The 13,633-nt window shown below is 39.5% G+C and overlaps 1 pseudogene; it reads right to left on the reverse strand.

The window, feature by feature from the left end:
- Positions 1 to 3,796: 3,796 nt before the first annotated feature.
- On the reverse strand, positions 3,797 to 13,282 carry LOC139459413 (uncharacterized; annotated as a pseudogene).
- Between the last annotated feature and the right edge of the window lie 351 nt (positions 13,283 to 13,633).

The raw sequence follows: 13,633 nt of genomic DNA on the forward strand, positions 1-13,633 counted from the left end.
TACAGTAAAAACTAACAGTATCAAACCATTGAGGTACACATTTCATAAAACTGGATGTCTTCTCAGTTGTCAAACCGGGGTTTCAAGGATACTATTAACCAAGGTGGATTAGAGGGAAAGCCAAATAATTGTTATCATTGTATCAGTAGTTATACTCTGAAAATAATAGTGTCACACTAAGAGCCCGAATACAAACGTTAATTACATCTAAAACAAGATGACCATTCAAATGTGTTGCTAATTACAGTATAAACAAACTATGAATAGTAGTATAAGCTAACTGTATCACTAGCTACAGTGTAACCTAACCATATCAATACTTACAGTATGAACTAACTGTATCAATACTTACAGTATTAACTAAGAGTATAAACAAACTGCGTCAATAGTTACAGTGTAAACCAACTGCATCTTTAGTAACATTATAAACTATCAATGGTTACAGAATAAACTATTTGTATCAATACTTACAGTATAAACTATAATACGATTAATGTATTAGTAGTAATATAACACAGTATATAGTATATAGTGAGGGTCCAGAGGAGGGGTGTCCACATTTTGCAAACTGCATTTTAGAATCGAGGCTGACAACAATGCTTGCCGAGTTGCATGTACATCCATGTTGGCACGAGCGCCTGAACTGTACGTTCGCTGGACTTGAGAGGATTTTAAGAAACTCAGCTGGTTTTACATATACCCATGTCAGCAAACATAGACCGTGTTATTGCTTATTTTACAATGAAAGAAATCTCATTGCATCAGAATTATATAATGTCAATAAATCCAGAGTGGATTAGAAATAAACCATTCAGCCATTTGTTTTAATTGAAGATGTTTATTGAATTTAAATGCAGTGTGAACCATGGTTCAGTAACACATAGTAATACTAATAACGTGTTGTCATGGAAACTATTTCAAGAGCTGAGGATGCCTGTTTACATGGATGCCACGTCTCTGTCCATCCAACGTCACGTACTTCCGCAGAAGGATGCTGTATGACGCCCACACTCACATGGAGATACCGCTGCTGACACCTATCGGAGGTACTTCCTTCCTCCTTACGTTATTCTAAGGTTGACCGGTCAGTTCCGGGACTCTACATTATAACACCAGCAACTACTGTCACCGATGCGTCAATGTTCCGATTTACATTACACTGAGTGAAACTGATTATACTTCAATAATTTGTTTTTATGTGGTTAATCAATATATACATATAATTACATGTAGAAACAATACCCAACTAAACAGTCTGTCCTCAATATATACCATTCTCGCGATCTCGACCTTTGAAAACGAACTAAATATGCCCCAAACACAAGAATGCGAGATAGCGAGAACGCCAGATTTGGCCAAAATATCGCGTTCTCGCGATCTCGCATTCTCGTGGGTTTTTTTATACATAGCACATTTTGTCAAAAGTCGACAACGCGAGAATGCGACATTTGGACATAATGAAAAATCTCGCAATCTCCACTTGACAAATTAGGCCACAAAGACACGAAACATGAGCAGTATTGCAGCTATTCGAGGCTGCACTGTCAGTTACAGAAAAAATCACAGGCCAGTGATTTTCTCCATGAGACAATATTATACACGGCTGGCACATTCATTAAAACAAAATTCTCAAACACCAATTTGTAGCATTCGGCTAAAATGAGATTGTCCGATGTTTTTACACGACACCATAGTGGCTACTTTAGGCCATACAAAATTAATTAATAAATTTCCATCCTCTCACACCTGACTACAAAACATCCCGCCTAACATTATTCTATTGCCTCAAACTTCCTAGAAATAGAAAAATATAAGTGTGTTCCTACTCCGTACACGTAGCCCTACTGAACATGCATGATGCATGTGAATCGCACCCTTGTTTTAAGCATATGTTATTGACATATATGGTCAACGGGATTGGGCAAAGGTTATCAAACTTAGGAGGTCCTTTCCCTACTCTATGTGTACAGACATTGATTATACATATATATACACATATACATACACACATACATATACATATGTATACAGAAATACATACATATACACATAATCATATATACACACAATCATACATACTCATACATACATACACATACTCAAATACATATGCACAGATTACATTTATAGTAACAAAGAGAAATATATTTACACAAGAACATAAACATAATGTTTGCAAGAGTAACATAGACATACATAAGAATTGCCTATATAAACACAATTTACTTGTAAATACACATTAATCTAAAATACACGCAAGACTACATATATAATTACACCCTTCGACAGCAATTGTACACAAATGTTTTAAATACTTCGAAAAGAAAACAGTAAAATGCTAAAAATAAAATGTGTGTTTTAAAATTCAATCAAACTCTATTAATTTTTTGCGGCCTTGACATCCACATGATAGGCATGCTTATACTGGAAAAGTACCCCAAATATCCAGTCTGAGGGACCGGTATGGCTCTGAATGTATATAGAAGTGGGGGCGGTCGGGTAGCTTCGTGGTTAAAGCGTTTGCTCGTCACGCTGAAGACCCGGGTTCGATTCCCGACATGGGTACAATGTGTGAAGCCCATTTCTGGTGTTCCCCGCCGTGCTATTGCTGGAATATTGCTAAAAGCGGCGTAAAACCATACTCACTCACTCACTGAATACAAGTGAGTGAGTTCGGCTTAACACCGCTTTGAACCGTATTTATATTTCAGTTATACACTCCCTTGTCAGCTTGAAATGGGACGAAACCCACCAGCATATGTTTCTGGCACGCCCAAGGAACGCAACTCTACACAGCGAATTGCGACGCCTCAGACGACTGAGCCATCAGTTGGCTTTATAGGTAATTGGCAGAAAAACGCGAGATCGCAACATTGGTCAAGTTTCGCTATCTTGCGTTCTCGCGTTTTTGAAAATAGTTGCATATAACTGTAAAGGCAATTTGCACAAAAGCACGAGAATGCGAGATCGCGACATTTGTCAAGTGTCGAGATCTCGCGTTCTCGCGTAAAAATAGTTACATATAACTTCATAGGCAATTGGCACAAAAGCACGAGAACGCGAGATTGCGAAACTTGACCAATGTTGCGATCTCGCGTTCTCGCGTTTTTAGGCAATTGACACAACAGCACGAGAACGCGAGATCGCGACATTGGTCAAGTGTCACAATCACGCGTTCTCGCGTTTTTGAAAATAGTTGCATTTGACTGTAGAGGGAATGCACACAAAAGCACGAGAACGCGATATCGCGCCTTCTCGCATTTATTACGGTTTGAGTCGAAACATGCATCGCTGGTCAATCAGAATTCGCGTAGGAAGTGTGGTATTTTAATAAACATATTCCCGCAATAATTCAGTTTAATTACTAGTAATCAAGGAAAACTTGAACCAACCCACAAAGCGCATTTGAGACAAGTTGGCCTTCCACAGAATTTCGGCAAACATATTTGGTATGTTACAGTTAGAGAGGGTGTACGCATGCTGTACACGTGCAGACCATGACGATGAAATCGACTACGCTCCCGTGGACACACGAGTTGCTCATAAGACTATTAAGAGGTCGATGTGTCAATAACAGGATTCTCTAAAGTCGTTTGGTAGATCTAGATGTTAATTACGTAGTAAGCATGGCCAAACATGTATCGTTCTTGTTCGAGCTTTAAGTCGGTTTCTCTTTTCAATCATAATTGCAGTTTAGTTATAAGAAATAGTCCGATTCATTCTAGCATGTCCGTTTTGCTGTGTGTGGTTCTATTGTCAACAGTAGGGAGATTCGGCATAATTTTAATTACACTCGTCAGCTTAAAATTGCTCCTGTTGCCCGTCTCCCAATCGCAAGCCTCTCCACACTCTCTGTGGTCGGCCTTGCTCCAAGGCTGTACTGAAGGAAAAGTCCATAGATGTATAGTGGTTCTATAATTATAATAACCATGTCTAGAAAAGTGCAATCATCAATTTATGCTTGTTGGGAGTTCTGACAACTCTGTACAGCGATATGTTGTTCCATAATAAAAGTTAGCGAATGTGTCATACTCGAGTAACGTGAACAACCTGATGATAGTGTTTAAAACTTACATAGTTTCTTAATCAATTATTAGCAATAACGATTATCTAAGCTAACCACCTGTCTTTTTTTGGTTAGCGCAAACTATGATATCACTATTAAATACATGCAACAATTATGTTCTCTAACAGATACCCAGATAAACCGATTTTCTGTTGAGTCCTGTATCAATTTGACAATTTTGTGTCTGTTATTCGTCGATAGCCTGTGAATGCGTGTTGTAGTGAATCCCATATGTTCTGTGTACGTTTATTCTTTCCACGTTTATGGGGACATTATCGTTGTTCATGTATGTGGACGCCCTCTTACATTCGTGTGAAGAACAACAAATACACCACAAGGGACATGTTCGCCCTCATGCATGTTTGACATTACGCACAGTTTGTAAAGAAAAATACAGCTTAAAATATATCGGTTTATCGGCGATGAATCCGGATCGGAATTGGTCCATAGCAAACTTAAACTAATAGTGCGAGGCAATTCATGATTGTATGTGTGTGGTTGTTGGCGTGTCAACGTGCTCGGATGGCGTGACTCGTTGTTCTTATAACGGGAATATTGCTGAGTGCGCCGTGAAACAGCACACACACACTTTTTGAAACTGGATAGTTGTAGCCATTTTAAATAGAGGCGCTGTACATATGTCGTTCAAACCAGCCAACTCACTCTGTTTCGAATATTTAGCGCAAAATATATATCAACCAGCTGTGAGTTGAGATATCAGATTTCCACAAGAAGTCGAATAAGGAAGATAAAGGACCCCTCACTGATTAGGTTCTTGTTCACTGAGGAAATCCATTAGCCATGTTAGATGATATAACTAAAGGCCAGCTGGGATAACGGGCGGTGGCCCCGGCTGATCGAAGGGCCAAACTGGACTTATTGTGGTATGAGCGCACTGACTCGCGGGAATGTTTTTCTGTGAACACAGGCCCACAAGTAAATGATGGCAAATATATATCTTCTCTTGGAATGCCATTCAAACTATATATTTGGTATGAACTTGTATCCATTTAGACTACATGATTCAGTGAATTAAATAGCAAATTACTTTTGAATCAAACATGGATATACCAACCAGGAAAGATATAATGTAACCAGTTAAATTCACAGCACGATAGAAAATAGTGTTTGATAATACTTAGTGCGTGATTATGTACACGTCCATTGCAGTAATGTGGATACAAGTTTTGATAATAATAATTAACGATAGTGTTAACTATGATATATCCTAAAGAATCCAAATGGAGCCCAAAACAATGCTTCATGTCAAGGCCAAAACTGGTAATCTTGACTTGCCAAATCATTCTTGACTTGAGTTGGAGTCCTTTTCATATTTATTTTCTTGGGTCTGGGAGACACACAACGCTGTGAGTATCGCATGGAGAACTGACGAGTGGAGAGAATCCCGCTTGGGTCTGGGAGACACACAACGCTGTGAGTATCGCATGGAGAACTGACCAGTGGAGAGAATCCCGCTTGGGTCTGGGAGACACACAACGCTGTGAGTATCGCATGGAGAACTGACCAGTAGAGAGAATCCAGCTTGGGTCTGGGAGACACACAATGCTGTGAGTATCGCATGGAGAACTGACCAGTAGAGAGAATCCCGCTTGGGTCTGGGAGACACACAACGCAGTGAGTATCGCATGGAGAACTGACCAGTAGAGAGAATCCCGCTTGGGTCTGGGAGACACACAACGCTGTGAGTATCGCATGGAGAACTGACCAGTAGAGAGAATCCAGCTTGGGTCTGGGAGACACACAATGCTGTGAGTATCGCATGGAGAACTGACCAGTAGAGAGAATCCCGCTTGGGTCTGGGAGACACACAACGCTGTGAGTATCGCATGGAGAACTGACCAGTAGAGAGAATCCAGCTTGGGTCTGGGAGACACACAATGCCGTGAGTATTGCATGGAGAACTGACCAGTAGAGAGAATCCAGCTTGGGTTAGACTGGGCAAGTGTAATCGGTATCCTCCCGTTAGTTTCGCGTCCCGTTTGTCACACACCTTAAAACAACGTTACGTTAGGTCATTGTTGAAGGCTCTGACTGGTCTACCCAATGTTACCTAAGTATTAGAATGGAGTGATCCAAGAAAAGTAGAAAAGTAATCTTGTACTTTATGTGTATACAACTGTAGAAAAGTAAACTTGTACTTTATTTATGTGAAGTATATACATACAATGACATTAACATGTTATAATAAACATTCTTTATTTGCATTGGTAGTAGCGCTGATTAATTATTTGAACAGATTGTCTCTTAATAGTCTTTGTGTGCTCCAACCCAGCATTGAAGCCTGCAGCAAAGTCGGTGAAGAACATGTTCCCTTCAAACAAACACAGGCATATTTTGATAAATGAAACATTTTTGTGTGCACAAATGGAATCCCAAATGTCTACTTCGCTTGCAAAAACCGTTCCAGATAACAATACTCTCTGTGAATACGATCAACATATAAATACATTTCATATATGACATACTGATATGGTCCTAGCTGGCAAACAAGAGTTCTAAGAAATTACTGTTTCGGCATAACTTCATCTATTCATCTGAGGCAACAGCTTCTTTGTGCAAATAATTGCGTCATCACTAATTTTCAGTGATGCATTAATATATTTTTACTGCTATTGTCAACGTTTACGCCGAAAGGAATTTGTTTCGTTGCAAAATCGAAATTGGTTATTCTCTAGCATTGATGTTTCATATTTCTGTGGTTGTGTACGACACGAGTATTGGTTGATAACAACATCTGGTGTTACATGACTCCAAATAATATGTGTATGCCTGAAGTAAAGGCATTTTATTCTTGAAACAATAGTTAGAATTAGTTACCCGAACAGACTAAATGTTTATATTTCCCTTTAAAATAACACGTGTTTCAACACACAATAAATGTTAAACATACATACGTTTGTGTTTACCGTTATACTTGCCCATGTAGCCGTCGTATACATGTACAATATATAAATGTTGTGTACTGCCATGTGTGGAACTGAATACAATATTGAAATAAGGTACGTGTTCATGAGCCGAGACATTTCAAAACAATATGCAATATAAGGTGTTCAAGATCTACTTTGTTTGACTACAAAATACAGTTTTTACATGTGCACATACCTTAGCTACATCATAAATTATATATATTTCATATTATTTTGTTATCTTTAAATACCGACATCTAAAATCAATCAACATCCCAGAATTATAATTGTCGTAGTTAAAAATATAAATCTACCTTATAGAATCAAATGGAGCACAGAACAATGCTTGATTTCAGGACCAGAACTTAGGCATCTAGACTTGTCAAATCATAAAAAAAAAATCTTTAAAATATATTTTTTTATTCAAAAGAATCTTTCCCATTCTGCTGTTTTGGAATCAACTAAACTAGACTTGGTTAGTATGATCTAGACTTGCCTAGGATTTTAGTAAAACAGAATATCTACAAAATTTAAATTCCACAGTCATGGCGCAGGTCTTGGGACAGACTATGGTGTGAGTATGGCATGGAGAACTGACGGAATCCTGCTAGGGTCAGCCTGGGCCAGTGTAATCGGATATGTTGCAAGGTCTCGAGTTTGGACTGTTGGCATAATAGAACATGCTTGGGCACAGTGGTCGATAAAGTGGTTAGTTTTCTTTCGGGATTGTTAATGTAGAGATTAAAGCATTACCAACGAAGGATTCGTCTGTTTTAAAAAAAGAAAAGTGCTGTTGTGATTTAATATTCATAATAATGCTACACTACACAATAGCGACACAAAATTGTACCGGCACCACATACATGAATTTTACTTGCTTGTACTCGAGGTACATTGATAACTTTGCAGTTGAAACATGTATTTCAACAGTAATTTTGTAGGTTTAGAAATATACACTTCCGACATTACTCGTTTGTTGAACATTGTTGTTCGTTATTGTTATTTTTATTATTCCGCCGATTGTTGCGACAAAAACGATTTAATAATGAGTAGACCGATGCTGTTCAAATTGTTTATATGTATGTAGACAGCTGAGCACCTGACAACACAAAAATCCCAGGTCATTGACCCAATGTCTATTGTTTCCGGTGCTGGACATTTCATGTGATTTGATTCAAGATTTTACTTTGATTGGGGTACATGTCTTTCAAATCCTACCCCTCTGAATCTGCGAAATCAAATGTTTCCAAACTTTCTGAGAATTGTCTCCATACATAACATATGACTCAAATGAAGTTAAAGAACACCCGCTTTTTTATGTGAGTATACATGAAGTTAATCTGGCGTTGTTAGATAATATAAGATCACGAAAACCTTGCGAATGGATCCAGGGATTACTATAGGTTTTACTGGAATGCGAACCCTGGGGAAATAGAGGATGGGCCATGAGGGATTAACATTATTCATTTGAACAATTCGGTTTTTATGTAAAAAAAAGCTAGAGTCTGATTGAATTTTAAAATATACAGCAGACGGAACGCATTTTATTTTTAACATTTTATTGTTTTCCTATCAAACAATTTAAGGTAACTGTGTGCAATTGTCGAAGGGGATTCACATGCATCATGCGTGTTCAGTAGGGCTACGTGTACGGAGTAGGAACACACATATTAGCGATATTTCTATTTCCAGGAACTTTGAGGCAATAGAATAATGTAAGGCGGAATGTTTTGTTGTCAGGTGTATAGGTCATATTTTACGTGCGCTTTGTTTGCGGAATTGATGTCAAGCAAATAACCATGCCGGACACTTGACTGGCGATAATGAATGGTCACTTCCTGAGATGTCTGAAGAGATGGAACAGATGCATTTTTGGTCTACGTTAGTGTTGCCGAGCAATATGATGAAACTGCAAATAGTCACTAGATGTTGTTACCCGCCGTGTCTTCTCATTGCCAACTTCCTGAGATGTCTGAAGAGATGGAACAGATGCATTCTTGGAGTACGTTAGTGTTGCCCGGCAACATGATGAAACTGCAAATAGTCACTAGAAGTTGTTACCCGCCGTGTCTTCTCATTGCCAACTTCCTGAGATGTCTGAAGAGATGGAACAGATACATTCTTGGTCTACGTTAGTGTTGCCGAGCACTATGATGAAACTGCAAATAGTCACTGCAAGTTGTTACTAACCGTGTCTTCTCATTGCCCAGGTCATTTCTTGGTGTAACCCCAGTTATGATGTCTTTTCAGAATAACAAATGTTATATTTGGGATAACACTTTCTGACTAAAATAAAGTTTCTTCCCGTCCGGGATTCGAACCCACTCAGCCACCGAGGCTTCCACAGAGGGGTACAAAGTACGTGACTACCAGTTGTCGAATTGTCACATTAGAGGAAGTCTCGGTGGCCCAGTGGGTTAGATCGCTGACTTTGTGTGCTGGCGAGTAGGTGCCTCACTCTAGCAGTGTGGGTTCGCATCCCTTTTGGGACTCAAGAGTGTTTTCCATCTTCGAATTTTGCTTTTGGAAATTTTTTTACCACCAAAACAGTTGTTAAATATGTTAAAATAACGAACGAGTCATCTCGTGATGTGCATTTGCGTCCGTGTCAACATAAATGTTTAAATATACAGCATTACACTTTAGTGATCGGATTGTATCAAACATATTGAGGTGTTATTGTGGAGAAGCAGGTTATGAAGACCGGCGGGTACACGACTACTGGGTATTACGGCTGATTAGAATCTTTGACGAGTTGACGGTGCGCAGATGGTGCATTGATCACGGTTGATTGATAGTTGGCGTCTTTTGATGTGGATTGCTCTTTGGAATTTCCTAATCTTGAAGTCTTTGCGGCTGGTTGTAGGGGTTTGATGTTGTCCCACTCTATGTCTTGTTTGTTTGTTGTTTAACGCCGCACTCGTGTCCGGACCAGACAATCTAGTGATTGACACCGTGAGCATCGATCCACGCAATTGGAATAAGATGCATCAACTAAGTCAGCGAGCCTGACTATCCGATCCCGTTAGTCGCCTTTTACGACAAGCATAGTTGCCTTTTACGGCAAGCATGGGTTGCTGAAGACCTATTCTACCCTGGACCTTCACGTGTCCAACTGTATGCTGTGGCTGGGGTTGTAACGGATATGGTAAAAAGAAGCTGATTTAGAGTCCACTTTGGACACTAAGCTCTGATGTTCTTAATGTTCATATTGAGGTAACTCAGAGTCATTTAGTGCGTGAATGATTGAACTCTGTAAATGCAGCCTTTAAATAATCGAGTCTGGGCCATTTTCCCCAGTGGTTAAAAAAACATGATAATGCCCTCGGGTCCTGGGTCCTAGGTCCCGCTGACACACATTTAGCCAGGTCACACATTGACTCAGCTGATGCATGGTGTATTTAATTTGTGTCCAACTCTACAAAGGAATCAACATGTTTGTCCGTGTTGAAATATATATGTGTCATCTACTAAGTATAAAGTAAATACATATTTACGTTGATAGAAAGACAGGTCTAATCTGCAGGTGCTCTATATGACTTGCAGTTTAAAGAATAAAAATAGATATGATTGTCTCAAGGCTATATGCACCATCTGGAATCGAGACGTTTTTGCATGGTTTCTGGAGACAACGATAACTTTAATGAAAATGTGTCTATTTTCCCTTTTCTTCCTGACCGGACCTCCGATATTTATATTACCTCTAGGGGTACGTGACTGCCGTTAAATGTATTCCAAATAGTTTTGTTTTGGAATCCGATTACGGAGCGTGTGATTTTTACACTTTCACTTGGACATTTAAATATTTTCTACGAATGTAAGGAATATTTCCCCCGGAAATTAATGTATCTAGTAAAATTGATATTCGCAATCACCTTTTTCACAATATTTGCACTTTAGGCATGTTTAAGTATATGAACAAATATAGAGCTCCAAAGACATCTAAAGATTTCTGTTTTGTCCAGTTCTAAATTTGTTTGGGGAATATTGATCAATGGCTACAAGTGAGTATGTGAGTATGTGAGTATGGTTTTCGTCCGCCTTTAGCAATACTGCAGCTGTATCACATCAGGGGACACCACATATGGGCTTCCCACATTGTAACCACGCAAGAATCGAACCCGGGCCTTCGGTGTGACGATCGAACGCCTTAACCACTGGACTACCCCATCTCCCCCCAATCAAGCAACATCGAACGAAGTAGGTGAGTTGAGGTGAGATGGCACTTAACGTTCCGGTCAAGATTATTGCATGTGTGTGTGTGTGTGTTGTGTGTGCGTGTGTGAAATGGACATCTAGCGCTAATTTGGTAGTTTGGTGTGATATCACTTCAGTCAGTGTTTAATGTGAGGTCAAATCTGAAAGTAACGCAGCCTATCGACGTTTAATCAGGGATTCGAACCACGACTAACGGGATCAGGCAGAGTGAGTGATTGCTGTGGGGTGCCGCTTTCACAATATTCATGTCAAATCTGGACAGGGTACACCAACAATGGGCTTCCTACAAATGAAGGGAACCGACGTGACGAGTGAACGCTTGAGCATCTGGTCTATGGGCATATGGGAAGGTATTCGAAATGAACGTTTATATTACTAAACCAGTGACATTATCACATGTCATGAAATTACAATATTGATATCGGATTTAAAGGGACTTAATATATAACTTCGTTATAACTATATCTTAATTACGTATATGAAATAAACAATGGTTAACACTCCTTGAAAATTATGACTTGGTTTGTTTGCGAATTATTCGCAATATTGACCTTATTCATATCCTGTCTGTTAATTCACTTACATTGTATTGCGCCGATAAGAAGTCGGCATTGGTAAAATCTGAAAAATAGATGAAAAGTAAGTGAATGTTGCTTTACGTCGCTTTTAATCCAGCTAAATCGCGATTGTCTGTTAATAACCATTGTTAACACGGGATTAGGGATTAAGTCCATCAGCAGCGACTTACGCCGTCGGGTACGATGACACATTGTCAGACAGGTCCCAAATTGTTTCCATTTGACCCTATGCGGCCCCTACGAAATACACGATGTTTCAGGCACCTATTGTTGGTACCTATTGCAGGTTGGGCACCTTGAATCAAACTATTTCACAAATCATTTCGGACACTAGTTTTACTTGGGCACTAACACAATGTGGCGTTTTCATGATGTTCTCTGTCAGTTTAGTTCGTTATTCCGACGTTGTAAGACAGGGACATCGCGATTCACTTAGCCTATTCTGGACGGAAGTGTTACTGTAATAGATATTTCATGGTTCATTAAATCGTTAGACGTTACACTGAATGCCGCCCGCTGAAACCACCAGCGAAAGGACACAAATCTTCAAAATATATCTTACTTAATGTCTTGAAGTCGTCCTGCGGTCGCTTAGTTTTGGTCGAAGTTTTTGTACATGAATCGGCCGTATCGGTCGGAGACCTCCCACTCTTGCATGATGCAAAGGTCATCTGTAGTTCAAATTGCAAAATACCAAGTTTTTTATCAAATATCGCACTCCACAATCATAACCATATTGTTACCAAACACAACATGTAAAAGTAAGGCTAAAATATATGAAAAATCACCTGGTTTTAGACGTTTTCAGGAAACGATTTTCTAATATTTCAACATGAGCACGTGTTTGAACTAATATGATATTCTTAGAAGAATAAGGAAAGCGGGAACAAAGAAATAGTAAAACATCCTCAATGTTAGATTGCAGCAATAAATGGCTGAGCCTTCTTTATTTTTTCTATGGTACTTGATCATCTCAAAAATGCAATCACACACACACACACACACACACACACACACACACACACACACACTACTTCCAGGTTATGAAATGGTCGGTCACTAAACAGAACTTACCGTCGTAGTTGTAATACAGGACGTCTTTGGCGATGTCACTGCCGTCCACTCTGCCGTCACCGTTGACGTTGTTGCCCAGCAAAGCAGCACAGAACTTCCCCACCAGCTGCTCGGGGTAGGTTGCAGTGGTTCAACAGCAGGTTAAACCAAAACCTTCAAAAGTGAGTGAGTGAGTGAGTGATAACAGTTGCCGATCAAGACCACCCGGTAAATTAGATTTATGGGGATCTGTTCTAACGGATCCCCGGGGATGTTTAGTATTATGAGATGTAATCGTAGCAATTGTAGTATGATAACAGCTTATTTAGGATATTTTTCAAATCAGGTGTCACACTTTTAGTGAATGTCTTGCTATACCTGGAAAAACCACAGGTCCCACACAAGAGGAGGGCGAACACGGTGAGTCGGAGGGCAAGCATTCTGTGAAATAAAGACTGATGTAATAACGTTTCTATTTGACAGGACCTGTGCAGTGTCATTGCGTATGAGTTGAGTAGCAAAGTATTGGTCGATAACACGAACATAAATGAAACCATTGGAGTACACAGTTCATCAACCTGGAGGTTTTCTCAGTTGTCACACAGGATTGTTGTTGTTGAAACCGGCAACCACATCAAACCTGATCAAAGCGGCTTCAAGAAGGGACACTCCTTGATCATATATTAAGACCCGAAAATGAAATAAAAAAGCTCAGTTAAACAGGCAATACCCTGCAGTCGCAGTATTTCTGGACTTCAGCAAAGCCTTCGACATGGTATGGCATGACGGAG

This window comes from Haliotis cracherodii, unplaced genomic scaffold (assembly GCF_022045235.1).
Source record: "Haliotis cracherodii isolate W230 unplaced genomic scaffold, xgHalCrac1.p SCAF_13, whole genome shotgun sequence".
NCBI classification, from domain to species: Eukaryota; Metazoa; Mollusca; class Gastropoda; order Lepetellida; family Haliotidae; genus Haliotis; species Haliotis cracherodii.